Here is a 24,756-nt window from a genome sequence, read left to right as displayed (position 1 = left end):
CAAATACCTCCCTGCCATGCACCATCCTCACAATCATCGTCATATTGGAGCCTGTGGTTGCACGCACCGAGTCAGTCTGTCCTTGGTCTTTTTCATTGCTTGCGCATAGTAGAGAAGATAGCCCATATTTACTTTGTAAATAAGATGTCCTTATTTTTTCTATGTCAGGAAGTTAAGAAGACCACTACCTGGTCAACCGACTAGAAGAGATCCACATCTGTGCCCACCCCAAAAAAGGTGAGCAACAGAATGCTCAAACTATAGAATGATATCATTACTATCACATGCTAATAAACTTGTTCTTGAGATCACGCAAAGATGTTTTCAGTAGCACATTGACAGGAAACTGCACGAGATTTCGGTCAGATTCAGAAGAGGACATGGAAGAGGTTATCACGGGTGATATCAGATAGATCTTTGCCCAGAACAGGATACAACAGAAAAATGTTTACTTGTGTTTCATTGAGTATGCAAAGGCATTCATCTGTGCAGACCATCATACACTGTGGATGACCTTGAGAAAAATGGGAATTCTGGTGCACTTCATTGTGCTCATTCGTGGCTTGTATGTAGGCATGAACAGAACAACACAATCCTGCATGCTTTAAAATCAGGGCGTGTATCCTCTCACCATACTTGTTCCATCTATTCGACTAGCAAGTCGTTGGAGAAGCTGGATCACATGAAGAATTGGGCTGCATCAGGATTTGAAGAAGGCTTATTAACAACCTGCAGTATGCAGATGACACAACCCTTCTTGCTGAATTTGAAGAGCAATTGAAGCACTTGCTGATGAAGATCAAAGACTACAGCCTTCAGTATGGATTATGATTTATTATAAGGAAAACCTAAATCCTCACAATTGGACCAATAGGTAACATCATGATAAATGGATAAATGGCTGAGACTGTCAAGGATTTTGTTTTATTGGATCAGCATTCAATGCTTGAAATCAAAAGACATATTGTATTAGGTAAAGTCGCTGTGTGAAAGAGCAAGGATGACACACTGTAGACTAAGGTGCACCATATCCAAGCCAAGGTATTCACCATTGCATCAGATGTATGTGAAAGTTGGACATTGAATAAGGAAGACCATTTAAGAATCCAGACATTTGAACTGCGTGCTGGAGAAGAATATTGAAAGTATCATAGACTGCTAAAAGGATAAACTGATCTGTATTGAAAGAAGTACGGTTAGAGAAGTTCGGCCATCTAGAGGAAAGGATGGGCAAGCTTCATCTTCCATGCTTTGAATTCATTGTCAGGGGAGATCAGTGTTTGGGGGAGGACATCGTGTGTGGTAAAGTGGAGAAAAGTGAAAAAAATCAGTTAGTTACTTTTGACCCATAATGACCCTCGACACAAAAGAAGGAAAGATTGTTGGGACGGACACCAATCTCACAATTGTTCCTAGGTTGAGGCCATCCTTGCAACAATGTGACAATCCATTGTGTTTGAGAGCCTCCCCCTTTTCCTTCCCTGCCCCTCCACTTCACCAAACATGATGCCCTTCTCCAGGGACTGGTCTCTCCTTAAAACAAGTCCCAATTGTTTAAGAAGGAGTCTCATCATCGGTGCTGCCAAGGGCACTCAGAATGTATGCCTTCCAGGACAGATTGGTTCATCTTTTTAACAGTCCCTAGAACTTTCAATATTCTTCTCTGGCACTATAATTAAAAAGCATCAATTATGGCATTACAACTTTCTAACTTCTTTAATAAACCTATAATCATCATTTTCTGTTACTTTCTGTGCAGCCATTGCAGGGGAGATTAGAACTTAGAGGGGTCAAAGAGAGAATATGAATGAAGATAACTCGGTTAAAATCTCATTTTGGACGCATCCACTGCTATCTTTTTTTATTAAGATATGAACATAATTTATAATTTATCAAGAGTTCACAAGGGCGGGAGGGGGAGGGAGGGAAAAAAGAAGAGCTGGTACCAAGGGTTGCCATCCTTGCTCTCCACAGGCAAGAGCTTCAAGTCCTCATCGCTTTCAGCAAGGCGTGTCCTCTGCATAGTTCAGGTTGTTGGTAAGCCTTCCTCCCGTCCTGATACCAGTCTTCTTCGAATCCAGCTTCTCTAATTGTTTGCTCAGCAATACAGACTGGAGGACAATGGTAAGGGGATGCAACCCTGATGCGCATGTTTCCTGACTTTCAACCGCGCAGGATTCCTTGTTCTGCTCACATAAACGCCTCCTGATCCACAGGAACACAGCTGCAAAGTTCTGGAACTGCCATGTTTCTCCAGTCTAGCCATCGTTTTTGTGGCCCACGTAGTCCGATGCCTTAGCACAGTCAATAAAGCACAAGTAAATGTCTTTCTGGTCTTCTCCGTTTTCATCCAAGATCCACGTGGTGTCAGCAACTATATCCCTAGATCTCTGCCTCTTCTGAAGCCAGCAGAACCGAATTCAGTGTCCGGCGGCAATCATCGTTGGATGATTTTTAGAAAAATTTTACTTGAGTGTGATATTAATGGTATTGCTTTATAATTTGAGCATTCTGTTTAGTCCCCTTCTTTGCAGTAGATATGGATACGGCTCTCTTCCAGGCAGTTGGCCGGGTATCGGTCTTTCAAGTTTCCAGGTATGGGCGAGTGTGTGCTTTCAGGGCTTCATGCGCTTGTTGAAACGTTTCCGTTAGTATTCCGTCAATTCCTGGAGCCTTGCTTTTGGCTAATGCCTTCATTACAGCTTGGACTTCTTCCTTCGGTACTATTGGTTCTTGCTCATGTATGCTACCTCCTGTGATATGCAGATGACTCCACCTTGCTTGTTGACAGACTTGAAGTGCTTATTGATGAAGACTCTACCCTTCAGTATGAATTGCACCTCTGAAATGCGGCGAGGGCAAATTCCAGCCGGGGAATTTCTGTCATTTTAGCTCCAAGGCAGCCGCTAAGCGGCCACCTACCAAGACTGCAGGCTGTGCGGGACCAGGGACGCCCAAGAAGGAAAGGCCAAGCCCATGCCACAGCAGCTCAAGTGTGGGGGTATGGGGGGTGCACTCCAAGGAATAAGTAAAAAGGAGAGGAGCCATTTGAGGGACGTGCTAACCATTCACTGCTATGTTAATACACAGGTTTAGGGTGGGAGTCCTGGTAGAATACCGGTTGCATGTTGGTCTCCTAACTGCAAAGTCAGCAATGCAAAACCTCCGACTGCCCTGAGGGAGCCCAGTGGGGCCTTTCATCCCGATACTGAGTTACAGTCATGGCAACTCACAGCAGCAGTTCCACCCTGACCCATGGAGTTGCTATGAGATGCCATAAACTTGATGTCATTACGTTTGTTTTTTGTGAACCAACTCATACCCTTTTCCTTGAGGTCACCTTTAGACTCTACATACGGAGATAGTGTGAGTCTAGACACATCCTTTGTTTCCCGAGGAACATCTTGAAGACTATTTTACTAGAGCTCATGATTTAAGATCCCAGACTGTTTTCCTTGGGTGAGGTTAACATGCTTGCACCACTATACAATTCTAGCACAGGTAACGGTTGATGTACTGCGACTTTTCGATACTTTTGGCTTCTGGCTCTGAGCTCTGCACTTGGCTACCCTCTGTCTGACCTTATGATTTAGGCCTAAACAGCATGCACCACCATGTGAGACCTATCCTTCACCTTGCATGGATTTCTGTGGGATATCCTAGAGAATTACAGAAGCCAGGGATGTGAGGGAAGGTATGGAAGGGAGGAGTGGAGCCGAGGTGTGTAGGAGTGGAAAAGTATCTTTGAAGAATTGGACGTCTGGGACATCTGAATCGCCAACTCCTCAGAACTAGTCTTATATTGATTCTTCTAAAAGAAACTATTACCACAATGCCATGCAAAAGTATTATCAATCTTAGTCTGTAAATCAACTAAATGTTTATGATGCAGTAGCAGTAATAAGAGCCCCCAAAGCCACATAAATATGAATGACAAGGTGTTAGTAGAGAGATCTGGAATTGTATCAGGTGTTCAATTTAAAAGTAATAATCAATGAAGGTATCATTTTTTAATAAGAAAGATATTTTAATCTATGTGTTGGGAGATGATTTTCCTTGAGCCTCTCATGATTTTATAAATCTTCTGGGAAAATGCATTGACAGTATTTTTGCTGTGGACTCTCTTTGGAGGATAATTTGTATGGAAAGCCATCTAGGGAGGTGGAGAAAACTCTCCATCTATACCTTTTAACTGTTGATGATAATAAACCTAATGTCTCTCACTGGGACAAAGGTTGAGCAGGTTTATAAGTAACACCTGTTATGAGTTGGAGCTTCTTAATGCTAGTCTTCTCTCCTGTAAAGCATCTCACTATATATTAAAGCATCATTTAATGCTCATAATATAGCTCTTTAGGAAATGTGCCTCAGAGCACCGGAAAATTATATTATTCTAGATATTGATATTTTGATGAATAATACATGACCTTTATTTCTAAGACAGCTATGTAAAATTTTTTCCAGGCTTACAACTTTGTGAATAATATGAAAGCCAATCTTCACAGTTCTTCACAAACTATTACCTACAGAAATCACAGTCATCTCCCAAACTGAATGACTTATCAAAAATGTTGAAATCTTTGAAGTGTAGATAAAACTATAATTAATATCTGGAAGGTAGTCAATAGATGTCTTAAGTCTATCAGTCATTATATAGTAGTATAATCCTACGACACAGAGAGATGAAGAGCATAAAGCAAAGAGAAAAAGAGGAAGTACTGGATGACATTTGCTTTGAGGAAGTGAAGGCTTTGAACAGAAAAGAAAATTAGGGTAAAGAAGCTTCTGATCTGAAGTGTACTTTTTTGCCCCTTTATATTCATTGTTTATATATTTGTTTTAAAATAGAAATATACTCATTTACGTATTCTGATAGATTCATTTAAAATGATTATCATTATATAGAATCTTTTCCTCTGAGATAAAGATATGGTAGAGGAAGATGAAGCAGCTTCTGCAGCATTGTAGTAAAGTCAATTGTTCAACTGTATATCATTAGAGCAATTTTCCTTCATGGATTGAAGAGAAGAAAACAATTCTTAGTATGAAAGATTTTGTAAATGAACCATGCACTCCAAAAGGTCAACAAACAGTCCTTGAACTACAAGCTTTTCTTTCCTGTTGTGTTTTGTTTTTTTGTCATTGGTTCATTGTTGTTGTTTTGTTGTATATTGTTTCCAGGTTTTTCTATGTCTTGTTTTTGTGCATGTTATTATCTCCACAGGTCTGTCTAAATAAGATAGGCTGGATGAACAATTTGGAGGAGAAAACAACGGGACCCACAGTTCTGGGGGGACATGGGAGAGGGTGAGGAGGGGGGAAAGGTAGTAGTGTTAACAAACCCAGGGACAAGGGAACAACAAGTGATACAAATCAGTGGCGAGGAGGGTGTGGGTGGCCTGATAGGGCATGATCAAGGGTAATGTAACCAAGAGGAATTGCTGAAACGCTGGTGGGGACTGAGAATGATAGTGGGAGAGGAGGAAAGTCAAGGGAAATAGAGGAAATAGCTGGGAGACAAAGGGTATTTATAGAGGTCTAGATAAAGGCATGTACATTTACAAATATATTTATATATGAGGATGGAGAAATAGATACATGTGCATATATTTATAGGTTTAGTATTAAGGTAGCAGAAAGACATTGGGCCTCCACACAAGTACTCCCACAATGCAAGAAGACTTTCTTCTATTAAATTGGCATTCTGTGATGCTCACCTTCCTGACACACTACTGAAGACAAATGGATGCATAAGCAAATGTGGCAAAGAAAGCTGATGGTTCCCTGCTATCAAAAGATATAGTGTCTTAGATTTAAAGGCTTGAAGGTAAACAAGTTGCCATCTAGCTCAGAAGCAACAAAGCCCACATGGATAAAGCACACCAGCCTATGGAATCACGAGGTGTCAAAGGGATCAGGTATCAGACATCATCAGAACAAAATATTTTATCATAGTGAATAAGGGGGGAAGTGCGGATTGGAGACCCAAAGCCCATATGTAGGCCAATGGACATCCTCTTACAGAAGGGTCTTGCAGAGGATACAGTCAGTCTGGGTGTGATATAGCAACGATGAAACATACAACTTTCCTCGAGTTCCTAAATGCTTCCTACCCCCCTACCCAACTATTATGATCCCAATTCTACCTTGCAAGTCTGGCTAGACCAGAGGATTTACACTGGTACAGATAGGAATTGGAAACTCAGGGAATCCAGCAAGGATGATCCCTTCAGGACCAGTGGTGATTGGCAATACTGGGAGGGTGGAGGGAGGGTGGGTTTGAAAGGGGGAACCGATTACAAGGATCTATATATATCCCCTCCCTGTGGCACAGACAAAAGAAAAGTGGATGAAGGTAGATGTCAAACAGTGTAAAATATGACAAAATAATAATTTATAAATTATAAAGGGTTCATGAGTGAGGGGAGAGCGGGGAGGGAGGGGGAAATGCAGAGCTGTTGTCAGGGTCTTAAGTGGAGAGCAAATGTTTTGAAAATGATGAGGGAAATGGATGTACAAGTGAACTTTACACAATTGATGTATGTATTGATTGTGATAAGAGTTGTATGAGTCCCTAATAAAATTATTTTAAAAAGAAAGAAAAAGGATTTTTGCTATAAGCAAGATGTTGGTCTTGCAAAATTCTGTCATGCAATCCCCAGCTTTGTTTTTAACACGAAAGTTATATTTTCCAAATTCTGTTCCTTAATCTTTGTTCCCAACTTTTGTATTACAATCTCTAATATATTATAATGCACCTTGGAGAAAAAAGTATTATTTGGACTTATTCTACCTCTTTTTTGGTTTTGTGTTTGTGTTTTTTGTTTTTGTTTTTTCACCACTGTAATCAGCTACAAAAGAATGGACAACTCTTTACCAAAATGTATAACATCAAGATATTTTCTGCTTCCAGAAATTCCAAATCAAGGTGCAATTGCCAGAAGCATGCCTTATATGATATTCTAATTGAAAAATCTGCATGTTTAAAAATCAGGAAAGGTGTGTATCAGGTTTTATGTTTTCGCTATATTTAGTCTGTATGCTGAGCAAACAATCCAAGTTATTTGACCATACAAAGAGAAAGCCATAGGATTAGAGAGAGGCTTATCAACAACCTTCAGTATGCAGACAATAATACAATCTTAGTTGCTGATAGTGAGAGCGTTTAAAGATATTGCAGCTGAGGATCAAAGACCACAGCCATCAATATGATGACAACTCACTGTAAAGAAAACCAAAATTTTCACAACTACACCAATAGGTAACATCAAGAGAAACAGAGAAATGATTAAAGTTGAGAAGAGATTAAAGATGTCAAAAGATTTCAGCTGGCTTGGATCTACAATCCAATCAATGCTCATAGAAGCAGCAGTCACGAAATCAAATGACATATTGTGTTGTGTAAATCCACTGCATGAGACCTCTTTAAAGTGTTGAAAAACAAGGAGGTCACATGGACGACTAAGGTGCATCTGATCCAAACCATGGTGCTTTCAATCACTTTATATTCAGGTGAAAGTTGGACAGGGAATTAGGAAGACCAAATAAGAATTGATAAGTTTGAATTGTGGTAATTGCCAAATATATTGAAAATACCACTGATTTTCAAAGAATGAATAAATCTAACTTAGAAAAAGTACTAGTAGCACTCTTTAGATTTCTGAGGTACAGTTTTATGGGGCCAGAAAGCCTCAGTCTTTTCCCATAAAGCAGCTTGTGTATTTGAACCATTGAACTTGCTGTTAGCAGTCCAACTCATAATCCAGTATCCTACCAGAGTAATTACAATAGGCTCAAACATACCAACAAGTGTTAGGATGACAAAGAGCCAGACAGTATTGCTATGAAATGGAACTGACTCACTACATCACTCAGTTACACTTGTAAAATCCTTCCTTGCCTCTCCCTAACTTCTGGTGTTTCCTAGCCATTATTTTATTTACAGATACAAAAAAAGGAAAAAGAAAAATTGCTGTCATCAAGCTGATTCCAACTCATTGTGACCTAATAGGCAATAGCAGAATTGCCCTTGTGCTTTTCTGATCCTGTAAATATGTACAGAACTAGAAAGGTGCATCTTTCTCCTGAGTAGCAGCTGATGTTTTTGAACTTCTGGCCTTGTGGTTAAGAGCCTAATGAGTAACTCATCATGCCACCAGGGCATCGCTCTAATGTCAGCCTACCTTTACATGTAGTCATTTTCCTTTTGTGTCTTTCTGTTTTGGGGTTTCTTCTCTCTTAACAAAACCACTAGGCAATAAAGAGAGCCCATTCTATCCAATACTACTTCATATTATCTAATAAAATGAAACATTCTAAGGATTCTATCTTGAAATCAGGTCACATACAAAAAAACTACAATATATCTTCTGGGGGACCACAAATTAGTCTTGAACACCTAATAGCATGATGAAAAGTTGAATGCTGTCTGATATTCAAAATTAAGAAGATATAGCACATCACTCTAGAATACCAACATCTATAATTTTCAACATATTCTAAGATTCCTGTGGGCAGCCACTGTTTAAGAAAGTCATATATTAAAGTAGACACATATAACTATTTAAAGAGATGTGGGAGAGTATTCTTTTATCAAAGAAAAGTATTAAATCTTACTCAGAACAAATCTTTATTACTAATATTTCATAATCTGTGAATTTAAGATAAGTGAAAATATGGCAAACTCTTCTATGAATCAAGAATACATTAAGACATCTAACTTAAAAATAATACTTTCTCAAAGCGATGTTACACTTTTTGCAACATATAACAAATTTATTTCTCAGAAAAATATAAATATTATAATTAAAATATAAATTAATGTTCTTTCATTTACATATAAACTTATATATTTAGATGTTTACAGTATCACAAATGCATCAGTTTCATGTAAGCATTGCTGTTCCTGGATGCCCTAAGACCCAGTTCTGAGTCAGCTTGTCTACACCAGAAGGAAACATGGTCTAGTCTTCCTCATTTTCACTATGATTCTCTTTTAATCCCTTTGTTGCTGTCACTGTGTTAATCCATCAAGTTGTCTCTGTTCTCTCTATTCACGATTTCTATACAGTGTGATGTTTCTCCAGGGATTATGTCCTACTGATGACCTGTCCGAAGATCAGGAAAAGGGACCTCACAGCCTCTCCTTGAAGGAGCATTCCGGTTGTATTTGTTTTTTTTTTTTTTTAATTTTAACAATTTATTGGGGCTCATACAATTCTTTTCACAGTTCATATATATACATACATCAATTGTATAAAGCACATCTGTACAGTCTTTGCCCTAATCATTTTTTTCTCTTTTCTTCTTTTACATTTTATTAGGGACTCATACAACTCTTACCACAATCCATACATATACATACATCAATTGTATAAAGCACATCCATACATTCCCTGCCCCAATCATTCTCAAGGCATTTGCTCTCCACTTAAGCCCCTTGCATCAGGTCCTCTTTTTTTTCCCCTCCTCCCTCCCCCTTCCCCCCTCCCTCATATGCCCTTGGTAATTTATACATCGTTGTTTTGTCATATCTTGCCCTATCCGGAGTCTCCCTTCCCCCCTTCTCTGCTGTCCCTCTCCCAGGGAAGAGGTCACATGTGGATCCTTGTAATCAGTTCCCCCTTTCCAACCCACTCACCCTCCACTCTCCCAGCATCGTCCCTCACACCCTTGGTCCTGAAGGTATCATCCACCCTGGATTCCCTGTACCTCCAACCCTCATATGCACCAGTGTACAGCCTCTGTCCTATCCAGCCCTGCAAGGTAGAATTCGGATCATGGTAGTTGGGGGGAGGAAGCATCCAGGATCCGGGGGAAAGCTGTGTTCTTCATCGATACTACCTCACACCCTAATTAACCCATCTCCTCTCCTAAACCCCTCTATGAGGGGATCTCCATTGGTCGACACTTGGGCCTTGGGTCTCCCCTCTGCACTTCCCCCTTCATTTAATATGATATATATATACATATATATACATACATATATACATATACACATATATACACATACATACACACACTTATATCTTTTTTTTTTTTGCATGATGCCTTATACCTGGTCCCTTGGGCACCTCGTGATCGCACTGGCCGGTGTGCTTCTTCCATGTGGGCTTATTTGCTTCTGAGCTAGATGGCCGCTTGTTCTCCTTCAAGCCTTTAAGACCCCAGACACTATCTCTTTTGATAGCCGGGCACCATCAGCTTTCTTCACCACATTTGCTTATGCACCCATTTGTCTTCAGCGATCCTATCATGGAGGTGTGCAGTCAATGATATGATTTTTTGTTCTTTGATGCCTGGTAACTGATCCCTTTGGGACCACTCGCTCACTCAGGCTGGTGTGTCCTTCCATGTGGACTTTGTTGCTTCTGAGCTAGATGGCCGCTTGTTTATGTATTTGTAAGATAGTTTTGTTCATTCTTATGATGTTTCACATTCAATAAACTTGGGAAAAACCATACAGTTCAAATATATTAACTATTTTTCATTCTTTATTAATCATTGTCCGACTTTCCCATACATATGAGGTCATTGAAAATATCATGAATTTGTTCAAATGAACTTTAGTCCTTAGCTAACATCTTTGTCTTTTTAAATATTTAAGAGATGCTTTGCAACAGATTTTCTGAATGAAATATGCTCCTTTGATTTCTTGACATTTGCTTCTATTGGTATTTATTGTGTATTTAAATGAAATGATTCTTGACAACATCAAGTATTTGTCTTTTCATCACAATTTTCCTTTTTGATCCAATAGTGGGGCCTCTTATTTTCTTCATGGTAATGTGCAATCCATACAGAAGAATTCAGTTTTTTATTTTCATGTATAGTGTTTTGGATTCAGCAAGTAACACTGTGTAATCTAAACATGTTAGCCTGTTAATAAATCTTTCTCCAAGGCAGAAACAGGCTGCAGAACATAGAGTTAAAAAGTGAAAGGAAAAAAGGTGAAATAAAAGAGCTGGAAATATAATTTTAAAGGATAGCTTGAGAATACAAGGTCAATATGGTAATGTAATGCGGAAAGATGTAGCGTTATGAGACCAAAATTATCAGAATTTCTCAAGTTGAAAGAACTGCAGAAAAATTCAAGCCTCAGTTAGCAATATTTAAGGATTCTATGAACAAATTATTGGACAATGCAGAAATTATCAAAAGAAATGAAAGGAACACATGGATTCACTAAACCAAAAATAACTACTCAATGTATAGCCGTTTCATAAGTTAGCATATGTTCAAAAACAATGGGAGAGAATGAAGAAATTCAAGGAATCCTGAAGACAGTGGTAAAAAGAAAATCTCCAGGACTGTCTGCCTCGTGGTTGAAATGTTTTTTTATAAATGGATACAATTCTGAAAGCACTCTCATCTGTAACAGGAAGTTTGGAAGTCCCTTCTGGTCAACAGACTAGAAGAGATCCATATTGATGTCCGTTCCACAGAGAATGATCCAAAGAAACACATACTTTGAACAATATCATTAATATGACATATAACAGAAATTATGCAAAAAGTTAACTTTAAAAATGATTGTATATGTACATTAAAAGCAACTGTCTGAAATTTTAGCCAAATTTAGAAAAGGACTTCCCTTTAAATAAGGGAGATCAATGTTGATATCAGAGGGCTCTTACAACACAGACGAGCAGAAAATCATTGATGATAGAAAGATATTTGACTATGTGGACCATATCAGATTATGGGAAACATTTCAAAGAATAAGAATTCCAAAATGCCTAATTGTTCTTATGTCTAATCTAAACTATGCCCAAAAGGTAGTGATTTAGAACAAAGGGAAGCTGAGAGTTTGAAATAAGGATATCCATGTGTCACACCTGTATTCTTTCATATTTTTATATATTTTTATCTATGCTGAGCCAATAATCTGAGGATGTGGAAAATCTGAAAAAGAATATGACAAAAAATTGGAGGAATATTCAGTCATATTTTGCAATCTGCTGTGATTTAACTTTGCTTGCTGAAAGTGAAGTGGACTTGATATACTTCCAGATGAAGTTCCAACATTACTAAAGCATCCGGTATAGATTAAATTGCAACATGAAAAAAGGAGAAATCTTCACACTGTGACCGGCAAATAGCATCATAAGAAATGGAGCACACATGGATGCTGTCAAGGATTTCATCTTGCCTGCCTCCACAATCAATGCCCATGAAAACACTAGACGAGACATTACAGAACGCATAGCCATGGGGACGTCTTCTGCAAATTGCCGCTTTACAGGTGAAAAGGCAGAGATAGCATATTGAGAACTACTGCCTGTCTGAGATATCAGACGGAGAAATACTGCAAGTCTCATCAAAGTCAGAGTATTTTGGACTGTCTAATATATATATAAAACTTGGATAATGAATAAGGAAGACCAAAGAAGAATGCATTCCTCGGAATTTGGTGTTGGTGAAGGATATTGAATATACTATGGACTGACAGAAGGATTCATAAATCTATTTTTGAAGAAGTCTAGCAAGAATATTCCTTGGAAGTTAGGATAGTGAGATTTTGTTTGGACATCTTATTAGGAAAATTCAATGCCTGGAGAGAGACATTATGTTTGGTGAAGTCAAAGAAAGTAGAATAAAAGATTATCAGCAAGGAGATTGATAACCAACATGTAGGGGAAAGTGGGCAATTATTTGAGAATGACGCTTGATTTGACTAGTGTTTCATTCTGTTGTTCATATGGTCAGCCAGTTGTCAATGACACAATGGCCTCTGATAATAATTCACCTTGGCCTCTGAATCTTATTTCAGAAGGAAATCTTATTTTTTAAACTAATTTGTTGCCTACATCATTCCTGGAAACCCTGGCTTAGCATTTCTTTTCTTTTTTTAAAAAAAACCTTTTATTAGGGGCTTGTATGTCCCGTACCACAATCCATCCATCCATCCGTCCATTGTATCAAACACATGTGTACATTTGTTGCCATCATCATCTTCAAAATATTTTACGTGAGCCTTTGGTATCGGCTTCTCTTCCCCCCTCTCTCTAATAACATAGAGTATTTCTAATAACATATAACAAGATAAAATCATATTTAAATAAATAGCTATTACCACCTATGTTTTAGATGCACTTAAAAACAATTGTAAAGAATAGGGAAATGTTGATGATATTTAGTCAATGATTACTTTTGCAGCTGGATATTATTGAGCATGCTATTTCAATGAGAGTGGTAATAAAATAATTTATCGTATTCTCACTTTGGGACAGACACTGGATTTTCATAGATAATATAAGAAGTGAGAGTCAGCAAAATTACACACAATTGAACCAACAAAGTTTAAATAACTAGATATTTTAAATAAAGGAATTAAACTTATTGAGCATTATTCAGTCAATTAAAAAATATTTATCACAAACTCCCTTTTTATTCAAATGCAGAAAAGAAAGTTTTAGTTGTTATTTTTCCTAATGCCTCTATGAATATACGAAATCTCTGTTAATGTTATGATAGTTGTTTTAGAATATTTCTTATGACAGTATAGTAAGCATAATAAATAAATAATTTTAAAAACTAAGAAACAAGGACTGGAAGATATTATTTTTAATTTAATCAATCACATTTTTCTAACTATACTTTACTTACAATAGTAAATGAGGATTAGTTGATTAAAAGTAACACAATACTTACATCTTATATATAGTCAGAATTCCATCATTACTACTTATCTTTAAATCTTTGTAGTTAATATTACATTAACAGCTCCTGTAAAGAGATAAGCATCTGCAACTATTTCCCCAGGGAATAAAATTTTGATTTTCATCTTATTATTTCTAATCTCTGTTCAAACTCATTTTACCTGTAGTTAACCTAGGACAATATGTAATTTAATTCCTCTCTTCAGCAATGATCAAGATGAACAGAACATTTACTTACTTAAATGTAACTAAATGTAACTTTGTAAGTAGGGGATAATCTAATCAGATTTGAAAGCAATAGGGAATAGGATATGATTGAGCCTCCCTTTAAGCATTTGTTGGGAAACAACAAAGGCATCAGTAAAATCTAGATAATTCCCAGTGAACAAAATTTGTAAAATCCAATATGTTAGTCCTAAATGTTGTGGTATAAAATGATTAATGAGTCGGACAGTGTAAAATATGACAAAATAATAATACTTTATAAATTATCAATGGTTCATGAGGTGGGGGAAGGGGTAGGAGGGGGAAAATGAGGATCTGATATCAAGGACTCTAGTAGAAAGCAAATGTTTTGAGAATGATGATGGCAACAACTGTACAAATGGGCTTGACACAGTGGATGTATGTAGGGATTGTGATAAGAGTTGAATGAGCCCCCAATAAAATGATTTAAAAATTATTAATGAAATGTGAACAATCTGGTAAGCAATTCCCATACATTTCTGTTCGCATGAAACCATCAGGAGATGAACATCACACTTGGTAAAATGAAGGGTCCTGCAAAAGAAGACCTTCAGGGAGCTCTGTTGACACAGTGACTACAATGGGCTTGGACATAACAGTTACGAGGATCGCACAAGACCAGGCAGTGCTTTGTTCCACTGTGTGTCGGGCTACTATGAGTTGGAACTGACTCAAGGTCAGATGACAACAATGGGCTCATAAAAGGCAATAGTATGGTTTTTACTCATGTAATGTATTTTAGTCTATAAACAGAATTTCATCAAATTCATCCAAATACTTGAAATCTAGAGTAAATATACCACCTGAAATCCCAAGGTGCATTTTATCTTGTTTAATAATGAAGGTTGGCTTACTCAGCATAAGAAAAAGCTATGCTATATATTTTAGATTCATTTTTTCCACAATGGTTGTACCATTTATTTTATTTTTTTTATTTTTAGATCATTTAATTGGGTCATCATACAACTCTTGTTACAATCCATACATCAATTGTATCTGAGATATTAATACGTATTTTTCCATTGTTCTTTTCTAGATTCATTTTTAGAGACCATTTGAAGAATTCTCTTATTTTAATTTATTATTTGTGCCATTTATTTGAATTTTCCCAGTAGTTTGTGTAATGTTTGTTCTTCACAAGTTGCCTTCCTCCCAAATGCATGTAGTTCATTAACCCCAGAAATAGTTTAGCATATCTTAATTATTTTCATTTGTACAATTATTTTTCAAATCTGGAACATCTAGAAATGCCCTATAATGTTTAAAGAACCAGAAGACAAAATATACACATGAAAATAGAAATATATCCCAAATGCAAAATCTGTACTCATCTTATTGGGATTAGAGGGGTGTTGATTCAATGTATATATGTATACATGTCTTACAGGATAAGCAGGATGTAGTATAATGGACAAACCTGTATGAAATAAGTTTGTAGACATGTCTACACGAATTCAGAGCGGAGGATTGGGTTCCATAGGTGGGGGGCAGATGATAAGTCTGCTGTATGAGTTTAATTTTAAAAGACTCTAAGGTGGCAGGAGAAGATTGACCATGAGCAGGAAGTAATAGAAATACGACATGGTGATGAGAGAGACACAGGCAGAGAGAGCGTTTGCATAGTTGCTAGAGGCTGAACAGGCTGGGGCACAATATTCTTTTAAGTGTGGCAGCAGGTACTTTCATACTACTTGGGCTAAATTGGAGGGCTCTTTAACGCTGGCAATAAATTTCAATTGGTGCTATTTTGTATGTACAACAAAACAAAACACTGCACTATATCATACCATCTTCCCAATTGTTCTTATGTTCAAGCCTATGGATGCAACCATTGTTTATTTTCCTTTTTCCTCAAGCCATTTTACTAGGACCTAATCCAGACACCATACCACTCCGTATTTAAATCTTTCCAGTGTTGTACAATCCTGACCACAATCAGTTTCCACACATTTTTTTCCTGTGTGAGCTCCTTAAAACAAACTGCCCCTTGCTGTCCCCACCTACTCTGTTTTACCCCAAGGAGATAACCCCAGGAGATACAAATGATAAATCTGATTTGAACAGGTTAAAATCTTGCCACGCGATCTCTTTTTTATATACTTTTGTTTAATCTGTTTTTTTAATATGTTCTGCTTTTTTTTTGTTTTATTTTGTTTTCTTCATATTGGAGTTTGCCTCTGTTGTGTTTTGTCATTGTTGGTAATCTTCTTGAATCTCTATTATATGTTTTTCTTTGCATTTCAGTATATGAAATTCAAGCTAGGTGAATCTACAGCAGCAGTTCTCAACCTATGGGTCAAACGACCCTTCCACAGGGGTCACCAAATGCATAACAGTAGCAAAATTACAGTTATGAAGTAGCAGCAAATATAATTTTTATGGTTGGGGTCACCACAACATGAGGAACTGTATTAAAGGGTCGCAGCATTAGGAAGGTTGAGAACCACTGATCATTAGTGACAAATTATACAGCCATCTTGCTGAAGGTCTTCCTCTCTCTTTCACTGCCTGCTACTTCAACCCTGCTTTAAGATATGATAGAGCCAAACTAAACGTGTCAATGATATAAGGTGTCCTGAGCATTCACTTAGACATCTTGTGAATGTTTGCATTAGGAAAAACAAAAACCATTGCCATAGTCAAATCCAACTTTCAATAACACTAACACAGAGTAGAATGCCCGCATGAGAGTCCAAGGACACACCTGTTATAGAAGCAAATTGCCACCTCTTTCTCCCAGGGAGAGGATGGTGGACTGGAACCTCTGACATTTCAGTTAGCAGCTCACCACAAAGGTTTTCCATTGTGTTCTCCGCCTCCTTAGGATTGGAAATGGAAAGTTTGCATTCGGTTACTCTGCTGACTGCCTGCACCTGGCCGCATCAATGTTTTCTCTCATTTATTATGATCCACAAAGTCAAACGCTTTTGCATAATCAATAAAACAAATAAACAGCTTTCTGATTTTCTCTCCTTTCAGCCAAAAATTTCAGTAAAAATTTGACAAAGGATGGTGACAGGGAGTTATCAGAAATTGAAGCTGGATTCAAGAGTAAGTGGCAAAAAACTAATATGACTGATGTTAGATGGATCCTCAGTCAAAGTACAAAATATCAGTTAAAAGTAGGAAAATATATAGATATATACTAGTAAATAAATTCTGAAATTTTGTTTTGAAGATAGGGAAGGCAAGAGGAAACATTTTGGAACTTCAAAATCCATGGCTAAGGCATCCTAAATTGAGAAGGTGAATTCTGAGTAAAAATCTGAAAGAAATGAGAGAGCACATTCAAACCTATTTTATGGAAGAATATTATGGGCCAATAATTTTTTAATGTTTAATTTTTTTAAATTCTTTCTCTTCTTAAGAACCTTGAAAAACACTTTTTTACTTCCCTTATGCATCAAGACCTAGGAAACAAGTTTGTGTTGTAAAGGGTTGAACAATAGAAAGCTACAAGTATTAGTAAGATCTAGTAATTGTTTCAGACCATCTCTTTTTTATCTTTGAGAAATAGTGTTGCAACTGTTAAGAATGCAGGTATGTTCTTGGCTTAGAATCAACAGATGCGAATTCTATAGCCTTGATATGGAAATATTTGTGTGTCCTGCCAAAACAAGTGGTTGAGGCAGAAAAACTAGTAAGAAAGCAGTAGGGGAAAAAAGCAAAAGAGGGAAGAAAATGATATGAAGTCTTATAGGTCAGAGTACAGGCTTTGACTGATTCAGGACTTAATGAACAAGAGCAACGCAAGCTGATTTAAGTGTTGACAGCCCAGTGGGACTGTTCTGCCAGTCTAGCTGGAACCATTTAAAAGAGTTATACAACCAGAGTTTGAGGCATGATTTGGGCAAGTTCAGTAAAAAATTAAAATGTTGGAATGTTTATAACAAAATAATTAAATATTTTACAAAACCAAGAGAAAAACATTAAAACTAGTGTGAGATAGCACAGGTGACACATGAAACTGGTCATATTTACCAAAATTACTGTGGAGATTGTGAAAAGAATATAAAAATTGGATGACAAAGGCATAGCCAAAGGTTTCTTCATAGTGTACTTGAGGGAGAGAAAGGAGACAAATATAAACTGTTACTTAAACAATTTAAAGAATGAAGTAAACCTTAAGTGAACTAAAGACAGCATCTGCCTTAACTTGAAAGGTAGGTTTATTTTGCTAAACTTATTCTTTTAACTAAACAAAAGATGTTATCTCTAAAGTATAATTTATTTCATATTTTATATGTCTACTAAGAGCTATATTTTCAAAAAAATTAAAGTCAGAAATGTTTCATTTGCTTGAATAGTAAAACATTTATGTTACAGTTATGCAGTCTCCAACATGTTATAAGCTCCTAGCAGTTGGAATAGACTGGATCTCAATGGGTAAATAGCATGATTTTGTCATGTACATATTGGGTGTATTTTTAAAATTTGATTCTGCTTGTAGAGTGTTTAGGTTTCATGATTATTTTATTTTTATGAAAATATGAATAAATCAAACTATATATTAATTTTCATACATCAAGCAAAGATCAATCATAATGTATTTAATAATATAATTTTTAAAATAGGTTTAAATACCTTCGAAATATCTTTTTCACCTTCATTTTTACCCATGGTGTGATTACATAAATTATCAAGTTCCCTAATAAAAATAAGTATAAATAGCATACCATATTTTGAGATAGAAATTGCTTTGACCTCCTATGTAGTAAATATATTATTGTTAAAGGCCACATGAAGTGGTGTTTGTTAAAATTAAAATGTGCACATTATATCAACCACCAAGTATACTTTTCCATAACTGCCCCTATTTGTTAAAAGCCTTCCTTACTTATGTTAACTTTTTGTTCTCTAATTTGAAATGTTTCAAGATCACAAATGTCAAGTGAAGTGTCTATGATTGCATTTGTACCTGTTATTAACTTCAATTAATAAGTAGACTCTAAATGTATTTTTAAATGATGGTATGAACTCAGACTTTAGCTTTTGTGCCATTTTTTGCTTATTTTCTAATCAATGTTGATAAAAGCCATAGGAAGCTCTTCAGATGTGACTCTTGAGGTCAACAAAGACAGTGAGAGCAGGGAGCTTATAAAATCGGATGTACAAGGCTGAGAAGGCCACTGTGATTATTTCCTCAGTGTCTGTTTTGCAGAAAGATCTTGTTATATGAAAACTGAAGAAGATTATAAAGGTGATTTTTCAAGGTTTGGGATGTGTCAACAACTGTTCAATGATGGTGTCAAAGATTTATGTAGCAGAGAACAGAATTTATATGAGAAAATATATTTTCTTCCTTTATCAGATAAAACTGATGATTCAGAGTTGATAATTAAATTTGTGTTTCTGAAATATGATGAATTCAAACAACTGAGACTTCCAAGATAGTATTTGTGGAGCAGTGTGGAATTATTTTCAAAAGTAATTAAACAAAATAGAAATGAACATAATGAATTGCAGTGGCTTTATAACAGAATGCGAAGCTAATTTGTGCTTTCTGTTATTTTAATTTTAATATAAAATATATGATCTAATTATCTCTTCCATACTCATTTCCATAGAGAAAGTTAAACTTGATACTATAAAATATTTATTTTATCATATATTTCCACATAGTGAAAGATGTTTAAATATTTGGGGAACTTTACATTGTAATAAATTATATGTGTTTGTATGCATGTTTTAAAGAGAGTGTCAGAAAAAAATATCGATATATCAACAGCATCATAAGCAACTATTTGAATTTCAAGTAAGTGCTTCTTTTATAACATTTTCAAATAATAATTTAAAATATACTTGTACCTTTTCTTCTTTAAGATTTAATTGTTTAATAATTTTTCAAACTATTATCAAAAAGAAAGAAAGAAAGAAGTGATATGGATTCATTTTGTATGTGTTTTAGTAAAGTTTTTAAAAAAATGAGAAATGAAGGACACAAATATTTATTTTTCAGCACCTTTATAGTTAAACAAATCATAGGAGGGGGTAAGTCCCAGTGGCCCCCCAGCAAAAAAAGCTGGGGGACCTCCTCTGAGTGGAGCTCTCATAGTATTCATTTGCATGGAGAAACTCCCTCTGAGTTAGTGCAACTAGTGGTGTCACCTAGGAAGGTGCTCTCAGGTCACAGTGAATTTTTTCATAAAAGCAGTGTCACTTAAACCTCATTGTTTATGATGGCCAACTTAAGGGAGCAGCCTATGCCTGTGAAATTTTATTCCCTGCATGGGAAAAAGACTACATAAACTGCTGTAAAGTTAAACACAGCTTACAAGGACAGCACTCTGGGAAAGACTCAAGTGTAGGGGTTGTTTTCTTATTTCCAAAAATGTGAAATATGAAAGAAAGTCTTTTGAAATGATGGTGGCAGCAATTCTACAATGATCCTTGATCTAACTGAATTATAGATTGTTATAATATCAGTAATAGCGCTCATTAAAATGCTTTAAAGAAGGTGAAATGTGGATTGGTGATAAAACTTGTGCTGGATATCCATCAAATTCCAAAAGAGACAACAATGTTGACAAAATCTGTGCCCTTGTGCTCGAAGACCAACAACAGGCAAATTGAAGAGATGGAGTTATGAGCACTGTCTTGGAGATGGGTTCTTCAAATTTTATGGATGGTTTGGGAAAGAGAAGGGTCGCTGTGAAATATGTAACTTGGGTTCTGACTGACGGGAAAAAGAGCATCAAGTGGACATATGCGGAGCTTTGAAAGAACAGCCCCAAGGTGATCCACACTTTTTTGCCAACGTCATTACTGTGAATAAGACATGGAGAAATTCTTACAACACTGAAGGCAAGCGTCATTCAAGTCAGTTGAGGAAGCCTTCATCACCTCACCTTAAAAGAAGCTCATCAAGCAAAATCAAAGAGCAAGACGATACTCGTTTGATTTTTAGATGTGAGGGAGGTGGTATATTAGGAGTTCATTCTGCAGGTCAGATTGTTGATGTAGCTTTCTAGGTAGAGGTTTTGAAAATATTGTGTAACAGTGTGTGACAAAAAAGGCCTCATTTGTAGCAGACGAAGGACTGGTTTCAACAGCACTACATGGCACCTGCTCACACAGCCATCTCAGTGTGCCCGTTTGGAGCAAAAAATAACAACACCATGCCTCTCTTGCCCAACACACTGGACTCACCTGACCGAGAGCCCTGTGACTTCCTTTTGTTTCTGCGAATGAAGAGGAGCACGAGAGGACAATGCTTTGACTAAGAAGAAATGGTGAAGGAAAAAAACAAAACGAGGAGAATCTGTCAGCCACTCAAACAGATGAGTTTGAAAACTGTTTCCAAGAATGAATCGCAGATTTGACAAATGTATTAAGTGTAATGGAGAGTACTTTAAAGGTGATAAGTTTGTTTTGTAAAAAAAGTAAATATATAGCTTTGAAAAAAATTCCATTTTTTAGAGGGTACTCCCTTGTATTCTGATATAGACACCTATGCTAAATTCTGTCTGAAAGGAAAAATTCTAGATTACTTGAAAAAATGTAGATATAAATTACAATTCTGGATTAACATATTTCATAGGAATACAATGAAATAAGGCTATTATTAAAACATTTATGATTAGCATATATTTATATTCTATCAATATCAAAATGTCAAGCAGCTTATTTTTTTACAATAAAATAACATTTTATTAATTTTCTCATTATGTAAATATTCAGGGTCTAAAAGAACAATAGAAAGACACAAAACTATAGTTAAAAATGGAAAATAATTCTAATTAAATAATTACAGATATTAAATGCCTTTATTTCTGAGATTGTTGCATTCAAACTAACTTAGATCTGTCAGGCTTTCTCAGTTTCACTTTGGATAGGAGGAGGTCGGTATGCCAGTACTTGAGAGGAAAGTTTTTCTGGTAGTATTTTGCAGAGTACAAGTTAGTTCAACTAATTTGTTGTTTGTTGTTAGGTAACTTCCCATCCATCTGACTCAAAATGACCATATATACAACAGAACAAGCAATGTACAGTCCTGCACTGTCCTCCATATCGCTCAAGTCCCTTGTTGCAGCCACTGTGTCAATCAATCTCCTGAGGGGGTTCTTATCCATTGGCCTTTGACTTTTCTAAGCTTGATGTCCTATTGCAGGGAACGGTGTTCACTGATAGCATGTAAAAAGTAAGAGAAAACACACCATAGGCCCTTTGAAAGCTCATCTAGCTGTACCTCTTTGAGAATGATTTAGATTAGTCCACTTTCCAAATGTCACTTTACCTAATAGCAAGCTTATTCAGACCAATGGTCAGCGATCAAAGGGGAGTCACTGGAGGTTCTGTCTGCATGAGGTTACTGTAAATTAATGTGGGCTTTCATGATCATCGCAGGACTGAATAGAAAATATCAAAGGGCAGCTCAAGAAGACACGAAAAAATATAAATAAACATGAAAAGATCCAGAGTTAGAAAACCAAAAAGGAAGAACAGCATCAATATATCTGTAAGTGAAGAATTCAAGGAAAACATTAAGCCTTTAATTGAATTTTTGAAAATTTCTCTAGACAAAATATTGAAAGATGCAGAAGGCATCAAAACAGATGGAAAGAATACTTAGAGTCCCTGTTCCATAAAGTATTAGTCAACGTTCCACCATTCCAGGAGGTAGCATATGATCAAGAGCCAATGGTGCTGAAGGAAGAAGTTCAAACTGCACTGAATTAGCCAAAAGCAATGCTCCAGGAATTGAGGGTTACTCATTGAAAGTTGCAGAATGCATCAGAAGCACTGGAAGCACTGGTTTGTCAATGCCAGAAATATTGGAAGAAAGCTACCTAGCCAAGTGACTAGAAGAAATCCATATTTGTGCTCATTCCAAAGAAAAGGGACCCAACAGAATGCTCAAAATATAGAAAGAAATCATTGATATCACATACAAGTAAAATCATCCAACAATCCTTCCAGCAGCACATTGACAGGGCCCTGCCAGCAGTCCAGGACTGATTCCGAAGAGGACAAGGTATAGCATTGCTGATGTCAGATGGATCTTTGCTTAAAATTGAGAATACCAGAAAACCAGAGGGGAAGGGAGACAGCAGTCAGTGTGAGAATTGAAAATAATTAACAATCTACAATCTATCAGGGGCCACAAGGGTTGGGGGCCATAGTAAATTTAGAAGAATGGGAATTTCAGAACACTTCATTGTGCTCATGCCCAACTTGTACATGGATCAAGGCACAGCTAGGAAACAAGGACAAGGGAATACCGCAAGTTTAAAAGCCGGAAAGGTGTGGATCATGGTGCATCCTCTTCACCATCCTTGTTCAATCTGAATGCTGAACAAATAATCAGAGACGTTCCCATCTAGAAGAAGAGTGGCACTTCAGGATTAGAGAAAGGCTTATTAACAACCTGAGGTTTGCAGATCACACAACCTTTGCTTGCTGAACGTGAGGAGGAATTGAAGCATTCATTGATGAAGATGAATGATTGAAACTTTCGGTATGAATTGCAACTCAATATAAGGCCGACCTAAATCCTCACAACTAGACTAATAGTTAACAACTTGATGAATGGAGAAAAAGTTGAAGCTGTCTAGGATTTTGTCTTTTTTGGGTCCACATTCAAGGCTCATTGAAGCATTAGCCAGGAGATCAAACAATGTTTGCATTAGGTAAATCTGCTGCACACGCCTCTAGAGTATTGTCGATCAAAGGTGTTATTTTGCGGAATAAGGCGCACCTTCTCCAAGCTATGGTATTCTCCATTGCCTCATATGCCTATGAATAAGAAAGGGCCAAGAAGAATCTTTGCATTTGAATTGGGGTGCTGGAGAAGAATATTGACAGTATCCTGAACTTCTAAAAGAACAAACTGACCTGTATTGGAAGAAGTAAAGCCAGCGTCTTCCATAGAGGCAAGAATGGCTAGAATTTGTCTTAAAACTTTGGACACATTGTCAAGGGAGACCAGTTTCTGTAGAAGGACATCGTGTTTGTTGAAACAAAGGGGCGGTGTAAAATAGGAGAACCTTCAACCAGGAGATGGATTGACAGATTGGCTGCATCAATGAGCTCAGGCCTAGTAGCAATTAGGAGCTCAACTGTGCACAGAGTGGCTATGGGTGGAGCTGCCTTGATAACACCTAACAACTGCAAGAATTTTAACATTTTTAAGCATTAATTGTGTGATATGTGGTTTATATTTCTATAAAAATTCCATTTTAAAACTAGATTTATTTGTTTTTCTGGAACTTCATGGTGTATCAAATATTCTTTGTCAATAGGATAAGTGTCATTTAATTTCCCTCAATACTTTTACATCATTTTCTCCCTTTTACATAAGAGTTGACTGTAAACATTGTGGCTTGGGTCTGGTGTACCTTAGTCCACAAAGTGGCATTTTGCTTTTCAACGTTTTAAAGAATCTTTTGCAGCTGATTTTTCCATATAGTCCACTCAATTCATTTCTGGATTACTACTGCCATAGGTTTTGATTATGGATCTAAGTTAAATGAAAAGTTATACATTTGAAAATATCACTGAAAGATTCATAAAAAACACAATAGACTACATGTGTACTCAGTGGGTACACAAGATAGGAACAATTTTTTTACAAACATATTTGTTCCATCCTTAAAACTACCTGGACATTATTTTTATTAAATATTTCACATAATGATATTCCCTATAGTTGGCTAAATGATGAGTAGTAAAACTAGAGTTGTTTGCCTTCATAGAGTTTACATTCTTGAGGGTAATCCAAACTTTGGAGGTTTATTTTTAGGTTTCTAAATATTACCAAAAATTTAACTTTCAGCAAAACATTGCATTCAGAACAATCAGAGGAGTAATTACTTAGTATGGTTTAAGGAATGCATGTTTTACCCCAGTG

This window comes from Tenrec ecaudatus, chromosome 2 (genome assembly GCF_050624435.1).
Source record: "Tenrec ecaudatus isolate mTenEca1 chromosome 2, mTenEca1.hap1, whole genome shotgun sequence".
Taxonomy (NCBI): Eukaryota; Metazoa; Chordata; class Mammalia; order Afrosoricida; family Tenrecidae; genus Tenrec; species Tenrec ecaudatus.
This window is presented reverse-complemented; position numbering follows the sequence as displayed.